The 21,333-nt window shown below is 42.2% G+C and overlaps 1 long non-coding RNA gene across 1 annotated transcript; it reads right to left on the reverse strand.

The window, feature by feature from the left end:
• Positions 10,843-20,953, reverse strand: LOC110407059. Its single transcript, XR_002443701.1, has 3 exons — positions 20,819-20,953; positions 17,877-18,037; positions 10,843-16,234 (listed from the first exon to the last, which is right to left on the reverse strand). It is a non-coding gene; the product is annotated as an uncharacterized LOC110407059 (long non-coding RNA).

Below are 21,333 nucleotides of genomic sequence, written 5' to 3' on the forward strand. Positions count from 1 at the left end.
AAAAGTCAGTTCCCCTCCTGTTCATAAGCTCCCTTCAAGTACTGGAAGGCCGGAATGAGATCTCCCCAGAGCCTTCTCTTTTCCAAGCTAAATAAGCCCTAGCAGTAGGGAGCTGATGATCAGAGCAGCCAAACTGGCTGAGCAAAACTGTTGCGCTGACTCTAACAGAGATGTCATTAAGAAATTGCTGTCCATGACACGTGATGAGTGCTCCTACATCCAACACCAGTACCGATAGAAGAGGTATGTTTGCTGCCTGCAGCTGCAGGACTTGATGACTGCAGTGGCCTCTTGAGGAAGAGCTGTGCTCATCAGCCTCCAGGATGAAACTCCTGATGATGGAGCTCAGAAACATTCTCCAAATCTTGGAACTTCTGAAGCAGAAAGCCAAGCATTTCTCTCCTTTGGTGAGGATGGCAGGGTGAGGCCCTCTTTTGGTATTTTGAGCAGAGCAATCCTTGTTCTCACGTTACAGGGGTAAAAAGATATTCTGACTTATAGTACTAACAGCCTGCACCACAGTGGACTGTCAGTTGTAATAGAAATGCTTGTTTGTTTGCTGGCTTTCTTGGTGGCCAGTGGATAAGGCAAAAATTATGCTTTTATAAAATTTTATAAAATTCTAGTCAAGGCAGAGACTTGTGTTACAAGTTGTACTGCCCACCGGGCTTGAGGTTTACACTGAATAAATGTGAATGTGGCATCTCCTTACTTAAGGAGCCCACTAAACTCAGCATGAAGATCTAAGTATGTTTGCTCCCCCTTCAGAGAGAGCTGCAGATCTGCAAACAGGACAGAGAGAGCCCCAAAGGGAAAAATCTGGTCAGCAAACTTTCCGACAAGCCCTTGAAGCTACAGCCTCACAGCGTGTGGTAAGGATCTCAGATGTTCTCTCATCCTGAGGCAATGTGAGTCTGATTAGGTTTGATTGTGTGTTCTGCAGGCATTATCGATCAGTCAGATGATTGATGCATTGGTGGCTGTCAGTGCCTCATCTTTGATGTAATTGCATGAATAATTTGCCAAGGCCAAGCACTTCGTCCTCAGAAGTGTTAATTATATAATATATATGTGTGTGTATATATATTATTTCTATCTGAACAGAGATTAAATTATTTCTAAACGTTCTGTATGCCTCACCCAGAAAGTGGAGAAGTGCAAATCCGTAAATCAATGGATTTACACAGATTCAAACCTGAAAGGTTGTGTGGTATGGATGAATCTTTTCCACTTGGACACGTTTCCTCTGAGGCTATGAATGGCACATCGGGTTTATCTTGCATGGAGCCTGGTAGCTTCAGTCCTGAGGCTCAGAAGTATCCCTAGCAGGAATGCTCGTGACCCTGAGCAGCTCAGCACAATGTTTATCCTTGCAAACAATGACAGTATGTATATAAATATATAGATATTATAGCTGAAGTGGCACCAGATGGATAATTGCAGCCCCTGAGTGCCTAATCTACTCTCCAGGACATGGGCAGTTTTCTGAGCCAACAAAACTTAATTGAACTTTCCGTTCCAGCTGGAAAAGGTTATGGATCTAGTGAGTGCAAACGGAAGGCAGGATGAAAAGGTCAGATGTTCTGTTCTCTTCGTAATGGATTGACCGGGGACATGTTTTTATCTTTCTCGCAACCGCTGGATTGTAAAACTTAATTAGCAAGTCACTTCTCTTCCCTATCTGAAGGCATGTGTATGATGATTACACATAGATCACATTTTATGGACACGTCATGTTTTCATTTGAGAGTAACAGCCTGCATGAGGGACGTTCTTGCCACCTATTTACATCAATAGTTCAGAGAAGAGCCAGTAGGACAAAAATGAAATCTATCCTTGACATCAGATGTGTCAGTTCAGCTTCCAACGACATCTACTGATGTGGAGCTGCAGTTGCTCAGACTGCATCTGCTGTGTGATGTGGTGACAAAGGAGGTGTTGCAAACACAAGCGAAAAGGAGCCAGCAGATTTAGGGCTGGAGAGGGCTGGATGCATGGACGAGGATTATAACGTGATGTGAGAGAAAATACAAAGAGAGGCAGAAAAGCAAATGGGGATTTGTTCATGGTAAAGAAAAATGTGCAAAAATACGGTGAAAAATACAGCAGTGTTTGATTTCAGAGGACAAGAAAGATGCCCATATATCCTGCTTGGGGAACAATACTTTTGGAGTTGAGAAGTGCTGTCTCATCATCCAAAAGCAGATCTTTTGTGTCTCCAAAGAAGTGATCATACGGGGATAAATGTTTATTTTAGATTAGACTTGAAGGTAGAACATCCAGCAATAAGGATAGTCAAGAACTGGAATAGATTGCCGCGAGATTGGAACCACTGGAGGTTTTTAAAAGCAAGATAAAAAACAATCTGTCAAGAAAGATTTAGGTGTAGCTGATCGATCTTTGGGGTGGGATGGACAGGGCGACCTCCTGAGGTCTCCTATTTTTAAATTTGTTTTCTGGGATTTTATCAAATTCCACTTCCTTGGTTGTGAAGATCATACCCAGAGCATCAGACATGGTCACAACAAGTCAAGAACTCCCTGTGGGATGAAACCTGATTTAGACACACACAGAGAGAAAGTCACACTGCAAACCATGGGAGATCTTTTCAAAGTGGGAAGGGGGAGGGAGAAGTTTTAAAAGGCATTTTGATTTTTCAGTGGGGTAATTTTGAAATCTAACATTTCCCTTTCTATCTGGTAATACAGATATTTATAGGAATTGTAACTAGATACACAAAGTTCTGACTTCTTTGAGTTCCAGTGAGCTTTGTAAGAAATCCTGTCATTTTCCTGGAAAGCTCAAACAATTAAAAGGAAGGGTGATGAGAGCTACACTTAGCACCAAGAGAAAGAACAGAATACAATGGGACTTACTGTCAGTCAGAGTCTGGAGACTGAGACCCGTGTGCAGCACAGCTAATTTATCTCTAGAGCCATCAGACGTTTGGTTTTCAAGTATTGCTGCAGTCAGATTCACCTTTCTTTTTCTTTTTCAGTGTTTGAGTCTTCCTAGACCTCAGCTGTCATCCCCATAAGATGTGCCAGAACTCCAGCACCCAAGCTCCTCTTTACACCTCCAGCATCTCCCACATGCACATGCTGGGAAAAGAGCCTGGAACTGAGCTGTAGTCTGGACTGTATATTTTGGTAGGGCCACACAAGATAAGGAGCACTAGTGGAAGGCATAGTTTGTGTCTGGTGGTCTTCTTCACAGTGACTTTCAGGTGGTGGGAAGCCATCTCCACTCCTGTGGCACGTGTTAGGCACATTGAGCAATGAGCATGGGAGAGACAGGTTTGGTTCTGGATTCAGGTTTTTCAAAGCAGCAGTTTTTTGTATTCCTAAAGCTTAGGGTCCAGGGTTTTGATTTGAATCTTTCACAAAGAGCAACTTAAGCACTTTCCTTTGCAAGTGGGTTATCGTGTTCATTTCAAAACCAGGATGGATTTCTTTATGGGTGTCAGAGAGAGCCCAGGAAACAAAGGGAAAACTTCCTGCTGAGAAACTCCTTGTGCTGAACAGCCAGTTCAGGAGGGAAGTTGCAAAGCTGTCAACGGAACTGCACAGGGAAGATAAAGAGACAGGAGACACAGACTGAGCATATCTACAACACATCAGACAACACCGAGTCAATCAAAGAGTCATTAATCCATTGGACTATGAACCTTCCACTCCGATGCTGCCAGATCTATCTGTCGAGGGCCAGCGGTAGGAAAGCAGCATAGCAGGTACTGGTCACCAGGGACAACAAGACAAGAAACCCTTTCAGTTTTGTTCTTTGCCTGGGAATCTGGACAGAGTTCAGCAGATTCAGGCCGCAAAAGAGAATTGCTTAAAGGGGATGTTAATGAGTGACGGCTTTGCCACTGAATGAACCATGACACCAAGAGGTGCTCTAGCACTGCCCTCCCTGCTCCTATCTTTTCCATCCCAGTAATATCCCATGCTTAGGAATGTCATCCCTGAAGAGAAAAAAATAATAAGCCCAGCTAGATTTAAAGTTGGAGAAAAACATTCAAGAATAAGACATGCAAGTCCTAATGACATGAGAAAATCTGAGCAATTTTTTTTCCGAAACATCGTCCTTAGGAGCAGACTTTCTTTAATAACACCAGATGAGAACTCTGGCCTTGTGCATGCCAAGAGGAGGGCTGCCCATGCCTCACGGAGGGCTGTATTTTCATTCCTTGAGAGCTGAAATGTTGAAGTTGAAATGGCAGTTTCCTGGTTGTGTTACATGCAGCAGAAAACAAAGTGATGACTCCATCAAGATCATCCAGTATTTACGTGGGCTAGAGGTTTGTTATCAAAATGCAGTTAAATTAAAACAAAAATGTTCTAACAAAAGCCAATGGATGCAAACTTCAAAGGTGCATTCAAACTTAGATGGAGGTGTGACTCTAAACAGCAGTGGTAATTAATCACTTCAGTGCTAAATGCTGTGGATTCCCTGCCACCTGAAGCCCTTAAAAAGACACCCATGCTTGATTTAAAGAGGTGTTACTGTATAAATGGAAAAGGAAAGGATTGATATAAATTAGCAGGTGGGAGACAAGACTTCAGATTAAATAAGAAGTTCCCAGGCAGCAGTACATGCATCAGTGGTGATGCAAAATCTACTTCAAAATGGCATGGGAGTGATTCCAGGACAGCACAATGCCACCTGCTGCCCATGCTCAGATTGCAACCCATCGGCCGGTGATTCTGAGCAGCAAAATGGATTTGGGTACCCACAAATTCAGTAATCACCACAGAATCATCAAATGTCATCGTCTTCCCTTCTGACATTCAAATTACTTAATCAGCTTAACCTCAGTTGAGCCAATTAATTGCTTGGAGATTATCCAGTCCTGTAATCTTGATTGCTTAAAGGAGTGTCAAATAGATAACAAAAAGGAAAAAGAAAAAAAAGAAGTGCATCTAAGAAAGGAAATATCCTACTTGTCAGAGGTACTTTGTGACACCTGGTGGAGGACACTCTGGTCTGGGCAGGGAAAGGCCCAAGGCTCCTGTTCCATATTTTGAAATTCTAAAATAATTGTCTTTTTGAAAACAGGGAACATTCACTTATGCTTTTATATTTCTCTGTATTTTTTTAAATGGTAAAAGTTGTTCCTTAGACATGTTCTCTTCAGCCTGTATTTATTTTTACTTCGATTTTGGCACTTTTTTTTCTTCGCATACTCTTCATGACTGAACTTCTATTTTCAAACCCGTTCTAAAGCAGGTGGAAATTTCATTAAAAAGCCTTGTAGAGGAGAAGTTTTGACAAGCTTTAAAACATCTTTGGGGTTGTTGTTGTTGTTGTGCCTGGTGCTGCTGCTGTTGGAACACATTTTAAATTGACCTTATCCATAAAAATGACATTTACATGGCATAATTCAGTGCTATGTAGAGATATCTAACCTAACAGAGTACATGAAGCAACATAGCTATTTAGTACACAACGCTGTCTGAGCTGATCTACCCTTCTGGGATCCTATTTACTTCATACAAAATTGATGCTGACCTGCAAGAATAAGTTGTTTTCTTTTACCATAATCTACAGCATGCAGATAGGCAGTGAACATGAGGTGCTTAAAGTTTGGACCACCCGGTATCACAGTAACTCCACTTCCTTTAACTGCATCTTTAAAGTGGTGAAGTCCCTCCATTGGAGGACATCTTCTCTATGCAGCTGCCAGGCTCCACAACTCAGCCATGCGCTCAGCCTTTGCCTCTGGACAGAATTCTTTGATTTTTAGTGCAAACCTTTGTCAGTTTGTAAACTGGAGATAACAATACATCGTTTGCCCCTATAGGAATTCTGTAAAGCTTCATCAGCAGTGAAGTGCTGCTGCATAGATGTATAGTGTTATTGCTGGACTAGCAAATATTATTGCTTTAAAAGAAAAAAAGAAAAAAAAAGTTGTAAGAAAAAAAGAAATGTGTATAGGCAGAAAATAGCCAATGTCAATGTTTATAACATTTCTGCTTCCTCATAAATACTGAAGTTCTATAATCCTCACTGGCGCTGTTGATTATTTATCTGCATTTGAATTTTAATGAATAAAAACCCATTTTTTTGTCACAAGTCTTACAGTCCTGGCTTTCTGCAAAATTCTCCTTTCCATTTCAAAGCGTTTATTTTTTGGTGATTTTTAGCACTAGGACAAGACTGACAGACAACCCTAGATCTAAAAATCCAGCTAGTAGCTGAAAAGAGAAGACAAGCTGTACTTCCAACCCCACCACAGTTCTTGAACCATGCCAGAAAGGAAAGCTCCACGACTCTTCCTAGATGAAAACCTACAGAAGTGATATGGTGGCTTGAGATGGAGATGGTAGGTACTACCAGAGGGAAGGATGAAATGCATGAACACTTGGCCGAACACCAGGAGAGCTAGGGCTCAGTTCCTGGCTCTCATGGGGATGTCCCACGTCCCTCCCTCCAGGTACCCCTTGCCCCATCCACATTTTCTGGGACATGTCTTCCATGTCCCTCCTGCACGTTTGGTGAAGTAGACACCTGAGGGGGAGATATCTGTGTGCTCACTGAGCACATGAGATCAGCTCCACAGAAACCACCTCGCGAGTCTGAGAAAGCTCCATCTGCAATTCACAAGGGCATGTGCAATAAAATACACCAAGCTCACCACGTCTGTGTGCCATGTGTGCACCCTGTGCTCAGCCACGTGCATGAAATAACTCCTGCACAGACCTGTGACAATCCTTCCACTTCGTTTGCATTCACCCATCCGTAAATAGAAGGACTGACATTTTCCTGCAAAGGAAGATATTATCTGTGTACCAAGCATCCATAAAGAAAAAATATTTAGGCAAGGGACTGTACCTGGTTTCCAAAGGAGCTCTTCAGGAGAGGATTTCAGGCACACATTTCTGACTTCCGTCAACTGGAAGTGTAATGCATGTCAGTATTGCCACCAGTGAAAGACAATAGGGAAGAAGCATTTTATCCTCTTATAGCATTTCTTTGTAGGCAGAGGCTTCAAACTGGGATGCTGGTCCAAATAGTAATTACACACTCACTTTTCACTAGAGTAAGTAATACCACCAGAGGAAATACAATAAAAATTAGGCCTGTTCACTCCAGATTTACATGCGAGGTGAATCCTAGCAGGATGATTTTTCACTGGAGTGACTAACTATAACATCTTCAAAGTCAGGGAACTCTTGCAAGTCATAATGACTACCATTCAAATATGAAATTCACTTGTGCTTCTGTTATCTCTTCCCATAATGTTCTGTAGTAACAAAGAGCAACAGTAATTTCGGCAGATGAAGCTTTACAGTGTTCCGGCACCTATGATAAGTATAGTCCTAACTACATAGAGAAGTGCAGAGTAATGAAATGACTTGTTCCAAAATGTGCAGAGCGTCATTGTTCAATTTGGTTTAAAAGCCATGTCCTCTGCTAGCTCGTTCTGTGTTCCAATAACCAGAGCACTCTTCTGGCTACAGAGCATAACTGTGTGATCCAGGTAATGTTTGCAGTGATGTCTCTGAGATGAGAATCTGTATGTGGCATTATTCATTCCAGGCGAGACACAGTGCCTTGCCCCAAGTTTTCTTTGAGTCCAATGCTAGAGAGTGTGCTTTGGTCAAGCCTATGGGGTCTGTCCTACCAGACATGCCTTTCTTGAAGATTTCTGCTTCATTTTCTCTGTCAGGGTCTTTATCAGCTTAGTACCAAACTGATCTTCTTTTCCCTTCTCATTTGTGTTCAAGGTATGAGACAGTTTCCCGGGAAAGGCTGTGAGTGTTCTATCAAACTGAGAGCGAAGCAGAGAAATGAAGTTGCTGCTTTTTGGGTTTTGCTGATGATCGAAAGCAGTTTTAATACGTGACAGTTCCACCCACACAGCAGCTCTGCTAGGAGCAGGAGAAAATTCTTGCCAAATGATTTCTTTTTCCTAATGGAAGATGACTATCTAAAAGGGGAAAAAAAATATCATGGTGATCTGGTGTTCTGTTGTGGAAAATAAATCAAATTTAACTCTTCAGGTTGTGGCATCACTGAGAACTCTGATCTTCAATCCAAAGGGAATGCAACCACTGGGAAAACTCACTGCCTTTTTCCTCTTGCCACTCACATGGCAGTACTGCTGTATGTAGAAGTGCTCAGTGGGTTATGAGCCCAAAACTAATAGTTTATGATTACTGTCCAACTGCATCCACTGTTATACAGCTCTGAAGGCAATTATCAGCCCAAGAGACGCATGCCACGCAAGCCAACCTGGTGCAGCTGCACAGACTGTGTTTAAAAATAGTCTTCTGAGTAACCAAAGAGAGAACTCCACTATTTCAGGTGTGAAGCAATGGTTGCACTGGCTGGTGCCATACAGTTCTGCTTGAGCTCCTTTCTCTTCACCCACTGCCTGACATCACAGAGCTGGTAGGAACCTCTGTCCCCTCTGCCAAGTGCGGTTGACAGTCGCCAACAGGATCCAAAATGGGCAGGGACGGACAATCCCATTGCAAGAATTTGTTGTCTTAGGAAGCCTATCTAAAACCAAGGGAAATCTCTCATTCTGATGCAGAGAGGGCCTACAAATTAACTTAAAATCTCAGGATCTTTTCACCCAAGAGAGCTGCTTTTTGTCCAGCTACTTTGCAGCTCTAACCAGTCCTAACTTCGGCTGAAGCTGTGGCTGACCCGGATTTGGTGCTGTATGGCTCTACAGGTGAAGTATTCGAGTGTGACTGAAGTCCAGGTTCACTTCCTAGATGTTCCACCACCCTGACACCACAACAGCAGATGTGTTACCTCATCTCCGTGCCCCTCCTGCAGCTAGGGATGGTTTTCTCTGTCAAGAAGTTAAAACAAGGCTCAGTCAAGGTTTCTAGGAGGTGCTGTTATCACCATTACTGACAACGGGAAGTGACTTTGAATGTGAAGGACTTTCAGAGCTTTGCAGTAGCTCCTGCATCCAGACTTGCAGAAATCTGTGATGAATAGCAGATGATTGCTCTTTTGGAAGGACTGGGCTTGCTTCAAGTTTAATCAGTAAACAGCTTCTGATTATTTTTTTTTCTGTTCTGTAAATATCCCTGAGTGTTTTTGAGGTGACCGTGGCCTACTGTGTCTTTCACACCATGAACTCTGCCTACTGCACGGCACCCTCCTCCCCACGCCCACTGAATTACTCTGCAAAATAAACACAGCAAACGTTGCCCTCCAATTCGGAGCTGTCATCTGAGGGTGACCAATGACTCCTGGAGAGTGTTGGACAGAGAGATTCGTCCTTCAGGGACAGTGGTGACCTTTCTTTCCCATGTGAAGAGCTGATAATACTTTCCAAATAAGATGCAATACAAAGCCATTGCAAGCAGATGGGCACATGCAGACAGATTTTACATGCCCTGAGATTCTGCCTCCCTCCCTTATGATGAAGGGGATTACACTTACTGAATATTTTTGGCTATTCAAGCTGTTTTTACAAACTATAATTGAGCCGCTGTTTCAGATATAACTCCATATTGTCACAGTGTTAGGGATATGCCATTCTTTCATACTTCAGAGCAGGGCTGAATTTATGCTATCGAGTTTGGAAATACTTCTTGGTAATCTTTTGTTTATACTAGACAATTTGTACATTCCAGCTGCTAGCACTCTGGTAGATAATGGTCATGCATGAGTCTAGCTCCAACAGTAATATACCGAATATCTAATCCCAAATGAGATCAAATATAAGTGCAGGCACGAACACACACACAGGCAGTGGCTCCTGAAAGGCATGCATCTTCCTCAACATGTGCTATTGTAGATTCAAGAAGTCATGCTGGGAATAAATCTCTAATAACAAGCCATAAAACACCAAAATCTTACTGTCTGAACCTCAGGGTCTCGTGCTATATTAATGACATGTAAGATTTTGCCTAAAAGGAAAACCAAGGGCAGATTCCCTGTACAGTGAGGCTGTAGAATGTGTGAGCACTCCAGATGCATTCCAGGCCTATTTTCTCTGATATTTACAGTAGAAGAATTCCAGTTCAGAGCATGGATTTCCTGGTAATACAGCAGTGACTACCGACTTTCTAAGAGCACTATAAGATACATCATTTCAGCAATGGCTTTTCATGGATTTGAACCATTTCTGGGTTACTGATGTCTGACAGTGGCAGCAGGAGGAGGCCTGTTTCTGCAGTCTGCTGTAGACAGTTTGATTTAATGTCTGATTGCATTTAATCTGTGGCAGCAGCCCAGATGCTATGGCCATAGGTGCCTAGAAAATCATTAAGCAAATGCAATAAGACACATGGAAACCTAAATCAGAGCCCAAGGACACCTGCATCCTGAGATATCATCTCACAGCTACAGGCCATTTGACCTTAGTCTTTATTCCATGGTCATGAGCTTTTAGCAAGCTGTTGGAGAGGGACCAAAGATTTGCAGAAAGACTGTTTTCTGCAGAAAACAGCCTGACCTATTTTTTATGCTAACAGTGTGCTTCTTCCTGGAGCTGAGGCTTAAGCTGTGGGTTTTCACACAGCTGTGAGGTGACAGCCTTTACTCCTCAGGTGAAGCTTAACAATGGAAGAATGGTACGTTTGGGGCTGTAGAGGTGAAACTGACCTAAAGGTGAAAGGCCAACACATGTTGAGCCACATTTTGCCCCACTGGATAACATTTTAGAGGGCCTGAAGGTGGAAAAGTGCAGCTCAGTGTGAATAGCCCAGGTCTTGAAAGAAAGATCTGTTCTTATTGTTAAGATCTAGGAAACATGGCTGCAAAAGTCTCTTCTGGAAAGAAATGAACAAACTAAACTTAGCGTGAAGCGAGCAAATAGAAGCATTCCTTTTTGAAAAATGCTTAAAATAAACCCACACGTATTTCAGATTTAAAGCATTTCCTTCTTCCTAATTTATTTCACACCGAATCGTAAAGCAAAACAATAACTAATGTATAAAACATGCTTTTATTGTCCAATCTGTAATCTTTTCCCTGAAAGTGTCGTTAGGTTGGAGCTAGAGTCCCTGTCTCTGCATGAATATGATTCGAGGTTTGAAGGGTGACAATCCTGATGGCTGACAGATACGCCTCATTTGAGCAGCCTGGACCCCAGTTGTGACAAAAAACTGTGGGAAAAACAAAGGCAAAGAGTCTTATCCACAGGCTGTATGCTTTGATTAATCGGACCGCTGGGGTCTGCCACAGGGATCGGGAGGTGTTCCTGAGGATTGATCGTATTACCGCATCGATTCCTTTCTGCTTTTAATCCGTTTGCTGCAAATCGAACACTTGAGTAAAGTCAGCTCGGTTTCAATTCCAGCTTTCCTCAGTGCTGAACAGTTTTATCTCCAAATAGGAATGCAGATGGGCAGGGCTTCTTGCTTTCTCCAAGCAGATTTCCTGTTTCTGGAAATAAAAAATTCTATTTTTCTCTGTCAGTGATGAGGAATCGCTGTGGGAGGGCAAGGTTTGGTGTGGATACCCCATCACATTCACTCTAACTCAGTACTGCACTCAAGGCCAGGCATTCTGTGGCCAAGAAGAGCTCGTGCTCTAGCTTGGTTCTGGATCAAGTTAATTCTTGGGGTGGAGAAATGAGGTGCTTCCTGTGCATGGGTAGATCAATCCATTAGAATTTGAGTGTTCTCCTTGAAGAGATAGGAACATTTCTATACCAAGGTACAGAAACCAAGCATGACCTGGGTACTCCTCTGTGGTCAAACTCAATGGCTTGTAAGTCTGGGTACACGTCTCCTGAGCTGTATTGGAAACACAGCTGGAGAAGTGCAGAAGTTTTTTTCAAGCATATGGGAGGGGAGTGAGCAGAGCAAGGATCTGCTGGTTCCCATGCAGCCCTTCTTTTCCACTGGGGCTTGCACCCCATGGGAACCTGACCATGAGCTCAGGAGCAAAGGAGACATCCTCAGCGCACAGCTCCTGGATGTAACACAAACCCACAGGATACAGATGTAGATGCGCTTCAAAGGAGCAAAGCATCTTTGAAAGTCTTCATGCCAGCTGTCAAGGCATCACCAATAGAGACTTCCCTGCTGGAATATTTCCTTATTTGAGGCCTCACTTGCAAAATTGTATTTCTTGTGATATTTCTAGCTAACAACGTACATGTTGTCCCCCAGTAGAAAGACCAAGAGCTTGAACAGGTTAAGGCACTCAGCTCTCTGTTGTAGAACATTTTGCATTGAACCGCTGCAGGGACAGTAAGAAAGCTCCTGTCACCCGTTCCCAATTTCTCTTTAATGTAACCAGAGACTTAAATACGACTGAGTTAATCTTTGAGGAAAACAGAAAATATTGTAACAATAAAGGTTGTAACATGGTTACAAATGAGAGCTACTGCTCCCCTCTGCATTCTGAATTCCTGGGATAATTCTGCGGAGCTTCATTACCGGAGTATAATTGTGTTATAGAACTCTAAATCACCCTGCTACACTTAACTGGCAATAACATTAAGATAGCGCAGATATTCATTTTAATTAAAACATAGCCTCAAACTATTTCCCTGCTCTAAGCGGCAAAACTTTTTCCTCTTTTTTTTTTTTTTCCCCAGCGCCAGAAACTTTCATTTGTTCCCAGTGTCTCTGCTCACCAGAGGGTCCAGGACCAAAATGCAATTAAGAAGCACCTTTCTACGAGCCTCCTCCTTCCTGCGAGCAGCTTTCTCTCAGTTTGAATGATTCTGCTGCAGGGAGGGGAACAGCTTCCCTGGTTCTCCTCAGCATGACCTGCATCCGTCTAATTCTCTCAGAGCACGGATGATCTAAACTGAGTACTTTGTCTGGTTTCTGCTAGTTCTAGTTAGCGGTTATATCTCTGAGCAGACCACCGAGCCAACCTTGAAGCCTACAGAGCTTTCAAGGACAAAGGCAGCCAAAGAGAAGACATGAAATGCCAGCAGTTTTGCAGGATGACATCCTCCGTGAATAAATCTCGATCTCCATCTCAGTGCAGCCCCCTGACCACTGTCACAGACATGCAGCCACGGCCCTTCCGAGCTCCAAATGTGTCTAGAAATCAGGATCTGGAGAACTATGCTTTTGAAAGGGCCTTTTTTGGGAAGTAGTTGATCAGGAGACGAACAAACACTGTGAGACACCACGTGCTGAGATCCCCAGCTCTATTCCCAGTTCTCTTTACGCTGTGAATTGTAACATAGCTTGGGAGATTGTTCAAACTGTTGCCATTTAGAGTCAGTTTCAGCTCAAATACTTCTAGCTCAGTCATGAGCAACGCAGAGCTTGGCTAAACCAGAATATAGTTGCGTTCTCCAGCATCAGATTAAAGCTATCTCAGCTTGGATCTGCCACCAAGCTTTGCAGAAGGCTAATCCTAGCCATAACCTTGAAGGGTAGAAGGGTATTTTTGCCTTTTGGAGCAATGTAGCACTCAGGAGCACTACTGGGTGGCCAGCCTATTCTGAGTGCTTTCTCTATGAGACCAACAACAGTGCTTCCCCTATTCATTTGAACCTATCCTTATGGCTGAATATCTTCTCATTACATATGGATCATCCCTACGTCTGCTTCCTTCTTAGGAAAGCAGGAAACAGCCATTTCCATCAGTGGAGGAAAAAAAAATCATGTTGGATTCACAGACATACCTTTAAGTTACCTTTGAATTGTACAGAAAAATAGCAGTTTGCAAATTTTGGGAGAACTGAGACTACTTATGTCATGTTCTCAGTTGCAAAATGAATGACATTAAAGATGAGAAATGACAATCTTATGATGCCTCAAGGTTTCTATGCAGGGTTTTCAAACATTTTTAATTTCTTCAATTTAACTTAATTTAAATTTTACTTAGAGGTAATTGGGATGAATTAATATAGTTACAATTATACAGAAATCAATCCATTAATGCCTGGAAAATCTTGTTAATATGGTAGCAATTTCATGGATACAAAACAAAAATTTACCCACTTAAAATAATATACGTAGTTCAATTTTAGATAATAACAATGAAAGCATTCTGAACTTACACGAAAAAATCTTCTTTTCTACCCAATAATTGTTCTAGATGATTATTGTTGTTATTACTGCCATAGAGCCTAAGAAACGCTAATAATCTTTTTAGCTTAGGGTCATCCTTTTCATGTTCTTTTTTCTTTGTATCACCTCAGACAGTTCTATTCAGAATTGAGTCTCCACAATGTTATCCCTATGCAGATATATTAACGAATGACTAACAATCAGTGGGCTCTAGTACCATTTATTTACCATTCCGTACGGTTCATTGGCATTTTATCCATTCTGAAGATGATCAGAGTCAGTGAAGTGTCTAAATTACAAGAATAAATGGAACAATCCTGCTAAAATGCTCAGAGTTCTACCTTCTTTCCGTTGGCCTGAGGTCATCTCTTAGACGTGTCCTCCAGCTCAAGCTGGCACCCTTTCCAGTTAGAAGCTTCCAGTAATATTGGCAAGGCTTATGGAGAAATCATCCATAGGGTGAAATGTATTATGCTGATTGGTAAAAAAAAAAAAAAAATGCAAAATCAAAGAATATAGAGGAAATTTACCTTATGGACTGGAAATGATTGGATTGTCCGATTATGAGGAATCCGTTTTTATGAGGATGAAAACTTGGTTGACTGCTCAAGGGTAAAGATGCCATAACATGTTAAAAAATATTAATGAGAATCTTAGAATATATGTTAGGTCCAATTAGGTTAATAATGCATGGAAATTTATCAGAAATGCAAGCTTTAACTAGAGGGCTTCCAAGTAAGAAATTTTGCTACAGAGAAACTCGTAAAGAATTGCTCCAAACTGCACCCTGGTTTTCTTTGAAGTGCCCATCAATGGCTTTGAGTGACATGCAGCAAGGGTTTGGGCAATGCCAAATATCTCGTTCTGAATTATGCCTGTCGTGTTTCAGATTTGATAAGAGATAATGGGCAAAGATGATAAGATTCATCTTGGATGACAATCGAAAGTTTTTCAAAACTATTTGAATGCCTTGTATTGAAAAAGGGCAATGACCTGATGTCTTTTAGGTACAGCATTTTCTGAACAGTTGATGATGGGAAAAGCATTTCTGTGGGTTTGTGTATCCAACTATGCTTGGGGCTTTCCAGCTTTTTCTGTCCAGAGAGGAGAAAGACAGGAAAAATAATCTGTAATTCTTTCCAAAATTCAGTTTAAGCTTCCAGAGGTGTTTGGGTCAGTTATGCAAACCATTTCTCAAATCAACAGAATAGACAATAGTCCAATTAAAGACACTCAAAAATCAGAATTTCAGTACCAGCAAAATTATTGCATTCCTCAGAACAAAAGTCCACACAGACAAAACCAATCTCTTTATCACAATAAGTAGAATTTTTTTTTTTCTCTCACAGAAGCGAAAAAACAAATAGATGGTGTTTTATTCATTTGAAAGCAATTGAGCCTAGGGACTAATCAGCTGAGGATGAAATAGAAGGAAAGTAATCATTCTGAAGCAATTGTAGTAGCGGAGCAACATTTTAACTGTGTCATTTGTGTGCCAGACTCCTCTGAGATTTTGTTTTGTTTTGTTGTTTATTGTGTTGATTTTTTTTTCCCCCAAGAGATGTTGGTTTTGGTAAGTAGATAAGTGGGAAAAGCCCACATTCTGCTTTAAAACTTCCAATCATCTTAGACCACAAATGGCTGCTGACTGGCAATTACCTCAGAGCGAAATGAAACATGAATCATACTTGGAATTTTTTTAAGTTTCTGACAAACGTGACTTCTGTGAAAGAGAGTGGAGTACAAAATACATTCTTGTTTTAAACATGCAGCTGTCACTATCAACTATCACTGTGGTAGGAGGTTAGTTCTTTCCCATTGTCAACCACTATGGTCTTAGCAAAGCAGAGGCTTTCTAGCTGGTGTGATTCCACGTGTTGTCTCACTGATCCTTTTCCTCCACCATTTTCCTTGTTCTCCATTCAAAGAATGAGAAAACATAGAGGCTGAATGATACAAATGTGCCAGCACACGTTTCTTGTGCTGCCCGTGTGACTATGGAAATCATGGAGATGGGGCTGTTGCTCACAGCCTGCTCTGCACTTGCGTCTGCTCCAACCCCATTCTTTTGGCCCTTTGTATCACTTGAGATGACTCAGTTATCTCCTGGCTCTATTCACATATCATGCGCTTTTTGGCTACTTTTAGGAGCCCTCTGTTCTTTTTTTAACCACGCATCACAGCCTGGGAGACGACAACATCCCCGTGATACATAGGAGGGCACTTCTGCTCATTTTAGATAGGTTTCTTCCAGAAGAAGCTGATCTCTGCACCTGGCAATGGGGATATCAAGATGAAATTAGTCAAGATATTTATGGCAATCAACCACTTCTCAGAGCAGGACCCCTGTTGAGCTCCAAATGAGAAAAGTGAGTGTGCCTGAGCACAGGAATACTGACAGATATGACTTCAGGATCTCAAATGTTTTGTGTACCTCAATAAATTACTTTCATGAAGAAATATGAACACTGAGATTCATTTCTATCCTTTTTTTTTTTCCTTCATTTTTTTTTTTTTTTGAATGAACAATATGGCTGTCTGGAAGCAATATTAATCAATAACTAATTTCATAGTTGGACAACTGTTTTTAATGACTTTGTACTTTTGATGCATTGTTACGAAAGGCTTCGGATCATTCCCATAAGAACTTGTCAAGGAAAGGGCAAATTCATTTACTTGTCATCATGTGAGAGCCAAAAGGCTCATTAGGCTAATTAGGAAGAGAATCATTTGGGTTTTTGCTCACTCAAACACAGCAAAACCCTCTTGTTCCTGATTCAATGAAAGGAATTTGCCGTACCTATCAAAGGAAGAGTGCTGCGACTGGATAAAACAAGTGAAAGCTATCAGAAGTTGGATTCGTTAGTCGAGGTGGAATACTTCATTGTTCATGTCTAAAATGACATCTGCCACAGGAAGCGTCAGGTTTTGGCAAGGATTATCTGGCTTTTGAGATGCTCTCTGCTCCTCTCCTACTCTCTGCTTTCTATCCTTTGCATATAGAGTTTTCCACAAATATCCATCACATTAGTGCCCAGAAATGGCTGCATCTCAGTGGTGCTGTGGTGCTATCACTGTCATCACTTCTCTTCTCGTTAGCCAACAACGGCCAGCAGGCATTCATCCAGTGCCCACAGAACATATTGCAGGATGTGTAACAACAACAGCAAGTTGCATGCCTCCAATGCCATTCCGCAGCTGAAGTAATTTTTTATTGTCACCTCTAGGATATTTTCTTAATTTTTTTCTTCCCATTTTAGAATTTGGATTCCCTTGTAATTAATTACTGAGCGTCTTTGTGGAGCAGGTGATTTAATCATGCAGTGAGGCCTGCCCAGAGATTTCAAACAAGATCACAAAAACCAGAGACAGTATATTCTTTTCAAACTAAGCATGGTTAATGGAGAGTTTCACAGATCACCAGCGTCTTTATTTTGTTGCTAAAAGGGATTTGGTGCAGAAGGCTCCCTGCCTGGGTTTACTGGCAAGTTATCAATGCCAATATCCAGCAGCTTCTTAATAAAAGTTCTACTAGAATGAGCTAAATAGCCTGTTTTTAATTCCAAGAGGAGGGAGGCTGATAATGATTGCGGGTAATGGGGTTTTATTTCTTATTTTCACTGTTCTCACATCTGCTAAGCACTGTTCTCCGATTTCCATCTGGTATCCTCCTCTAGTGACCCATGGTTACACTTGAGGTAAACAGTCCCCACTTTTCCTGGAGCTCAGAGGACACTGATGCCTACTGACCTCAGTGCCGAGCAGCAGCCCCAGGCACGCAGCCTTCAAGCTGGAGGGGGAGCAGTTCTATGTGAAAAACAGAAATAAAATAAGAGGGATGCTCCACGTTTGTTCCTCTTCCAACCCCGCTCTTAAAACGTGATGTTGATATTCCAGCAGCCACTTCTCACTTACCTGCTCCAGGGTTTTTCGCTTGCATTTCACCTCAGCAAGACCAGGATCACGAGAGGAGAGGAAGGCAGCGTTCTTTGTGCAAATGCTGAATTCATTGACACACGGCATCGAGGGAAAGTGGCACTGCCTGCCAGTACAAACTCAGCATGCGGAGAATTTCACTTAGGGCAAAAAATACAGAGTTAAAATTAAGAAACAAAAAGAGAGATCAAAATATTTTCTCACATTTGTTTCCCACCAGAAGTCTTCCGATTTCCCTTCTGAAACTGCACTTTTTGAAACCGGCCTCTTTGTCCTCTGCTAATTAGAAAAGAAAGCAAAAAACATAGGAGTAAATATCCTAAAATGAAGATAATTTTTTCTGTCTTGGGTCAAAATATTTTGCAGAATAACCTTGAAGCACTTTTTTTCCTCCCTGGTTTTCCTTCAGTTTGACCACTGAACCAAGTGAGTCATTATTTGCAAAGCCTGAGATGCTATGAGTGCTGACGCTGCCGACTGTATCGGGGATGCGAGCATGGCATCCTCTATCCATCAGACTAAAAGAAAATTCTTTCTGTTTTTCACCCCCACCCTCTTCCCACTGGTTAAATGAATGAAATTAACTCCACAGTATTATTGTCTGAGGCCAAGAAAAGTTAATGGAACCACGAGACTGACAAATGTCCTTGATGCTCTGCAGGGACACCTGGCAACAAAGGCAGCTTGCAAGGAGGGCTGGGCTCAGTGAAGAGGACCATCTTCATTTTGTGACTTTCTACCATCCCATAAAGGCATCCTGGAGGGTTGGTCCATCATCCAAGCCTCGTTAATTCCTTGTGTCTACGTCCCTACCTACCCACTGGTGGGGGCAGTTCCAGCGGTTAGGAAGCAAATTGGGTGGATCTCAGTCAAGCTGTTAGCAGAGGGAAACGTTCCCCTTCGCAAACAGGCTGGTCCCATTTCGTTTGTCATCCTAGTGAAGATCATCGTGTGTAAGAAGTTTGATCCTGGAAATGAAATCGTTTTCAGCCCAGAAGCTGCTTGGGAGCAGCGAGAAGCGCTTGTAGTTTTGTCCCCTGGATCTTCCGCTCTGCGTTTAGGAAACCCAGGCCTGAAGGCTTTCACCAGCTCTGTTTTCTACTTGTTAATCCCCATTCTTTCTTTTTTCCTTCCTTTTAAATGCAGCAAAATATTCAGCCACTGCTTTTCATATGTAAATTTTGTATTGTTACCTTTTTTTTTTGCCTTTATATCCTGGTACTTTGTTTATCTAAGAAAATTTGCACATAAGCAAGTAGGAAAACAAAGGCAAAACAAAACAGACAATGGGGCCGAACAAAACAAAACAAAACCCTCTTCATCTGAAGGCTTTAAAACATTTAAAAATAAATTCCTGCCCCCAAAATTTGGGCATAAGATGTCTGGAAAGAAAAACAGCATTTACCCCCTGTGTGCATTCACACTCACTGTCTCCCTCTCTCTTACTTCAGCTCTTGCTTTACATAAACTTTTTATTGGTGATGGGCTGAACAATAAAACTTGTAACCAAGCAATCAATACACATTACTCAGCACGAGTCACACACAGTGTGGTAGATTTCACGGCCAAGTGAGGCAGCGAATTATCTTGCTTCTTATCCACTTCTAACGGGAAATGGAAAAGCAGACCTGGAAATCACATCAATTCCCATCTTTCTACTTGTTTCAGCGGTTGTTTATACTCTGCAACGTCCTCTTGCAGGACTAGAACATGCAGAGGTGGGACAGATTCACATTAGAGGACTAGGCAAGCCCTCTCATGAAATATCTTCCAAGCATAATGCACTTCCAGGAAGGGATCAGAGCAGTTAAAGGTGTGTGGGTAGGCCTGTTGTCTTGGTACTTCGCTTTTTATAATGCAAATGGACCATTGGAGGGTGTTGCATTATTTTCTTTGGTCAACAGTGATACGAACCCTAAGGATGATATGAGCTGCCCTCTTAATTTAGGACTGAACATGTACTGCTCTCTCAGTCTTGATTTCAGCTAGCAACTACCAAATTTCAGCTTCTATTAAAAGAAGGAAAAATGTCCCTAAGCCCAACGGTTTTGAGAGATACATTAAATACATGGTAATGCTGCTTGAGCCTGCAGACAGCCCGGAGCCAGAGCTCTGAGTCAGCTGAGCTCCTCCATTCTCTGCAAAGGTTCCATACCTTTGGGATCAGCTCATCTGAGCATTCCTGTCAACCTGGAGGAGGCAGAGTGTCAACGCTGGTGTCACCAGAAAAACCAGAAGTCAGCTCCTCCACTGCTGGGCTGAGATGAGTGTCCCTATTGGGCTTAGGTACAGGAAGCAGTGGGGCTGAGAGGTGGGGGCACTGCCGGGTCCATAAGGAAAGAACCAACTGTGGGTACCTGCTCCCTTCCCATATTTTTATGCTCTGTTCTTTTTAGCCGACAGCCCTTTGACATAACAGCAGTCATCAGTTCGGTATTTGTGCAGCACTTCATACAAAGGAGAATATAGGACAGGAATAAAATATATGCTCCTGTTTTTCCTTTGTACTTCATTAACCAAGCTGCAAAGTGCTGGTTGAGTGCTGGTATCTGGAGGTCTCTGAATCCCAAGAAAAAACAGATAATTCCCAGAACATGGATTGCTCTGAGCAGGATTAGCAAGGGGAGCATGTGTATGTGGAAGGAAGATGTTGCTGCCAATGTAAAATAACTGTGTCAACAGCATTTCCGAAGGATATTTTTAGCTTACATATTCAGTATCTTTTGTGGGCCACAGTCAGACTGACACAATAGACTCTTAATGACTTCTTGGGGACTTCATTGTCTTTTTCTATACACAGTTTATTAATGTGCCCTCCATACTACTCATGGATGCAAGCGCCAATAATGACTTCAAAGGGGTCATTGTGGTCCAGAGCATCTGTACATAGGAATAAAAAAATAAGCTGAATAAATACTCACCCGCTAATCCATGGCACAATAGATTGTAATCAGTCTATCAGGGTAAAGATTATATTTTTTTTTACAGCTTCTTTTCATCCGAGGCATTTTCAGAACATCTTTTCATCCGAGCACTCTGTAGACATTACAAATTGATCATCTTAAGTCCTTTGACAGAGCAGAGAGAAGCAGAAGTGCCTTTAGTGGTAGGAAGTTGGGACTAGCTTGTGGCAAGCCAAAAAGCAGATAAAAAGCCTGATTTGTCTTTTCCCCAGGAGGTTCTGTAATAATCCCACAAAAGCAGTGCTCGCCGGGTGTTTGAGAGAGTGGGCACGCTCCTTAGGAAACCACTTGTAAGAGGGACAGTGCCCTGAGCATCAGGCAGAGCATCTCCAGCAACGTTCAGAGCGGCCCTTTGACCTATGTGGAGCCACTGGCACAAGGATGGACCAAAATTACACAAATAAACTGTAGTTCCCTGGATTTACATCACTGCTGTAGCAGTGACTCAGCTAAGGGTTTCCCAGAGAGTTCCA

Source organism: Numida meleagris, chromosome 16, assembly GCF_002078875.1.
Source record: "Numida meleagris isolate 19003 breed g44 Domestic line chromosome 16, NumMel1.0, whole genome shotgun sequence".
Classification (NCBI taxonomy): Eukaryota; Metazoa; Chordata; class Aves; order Galliformes; family Numididae; genus Numida; species Numida meleagris.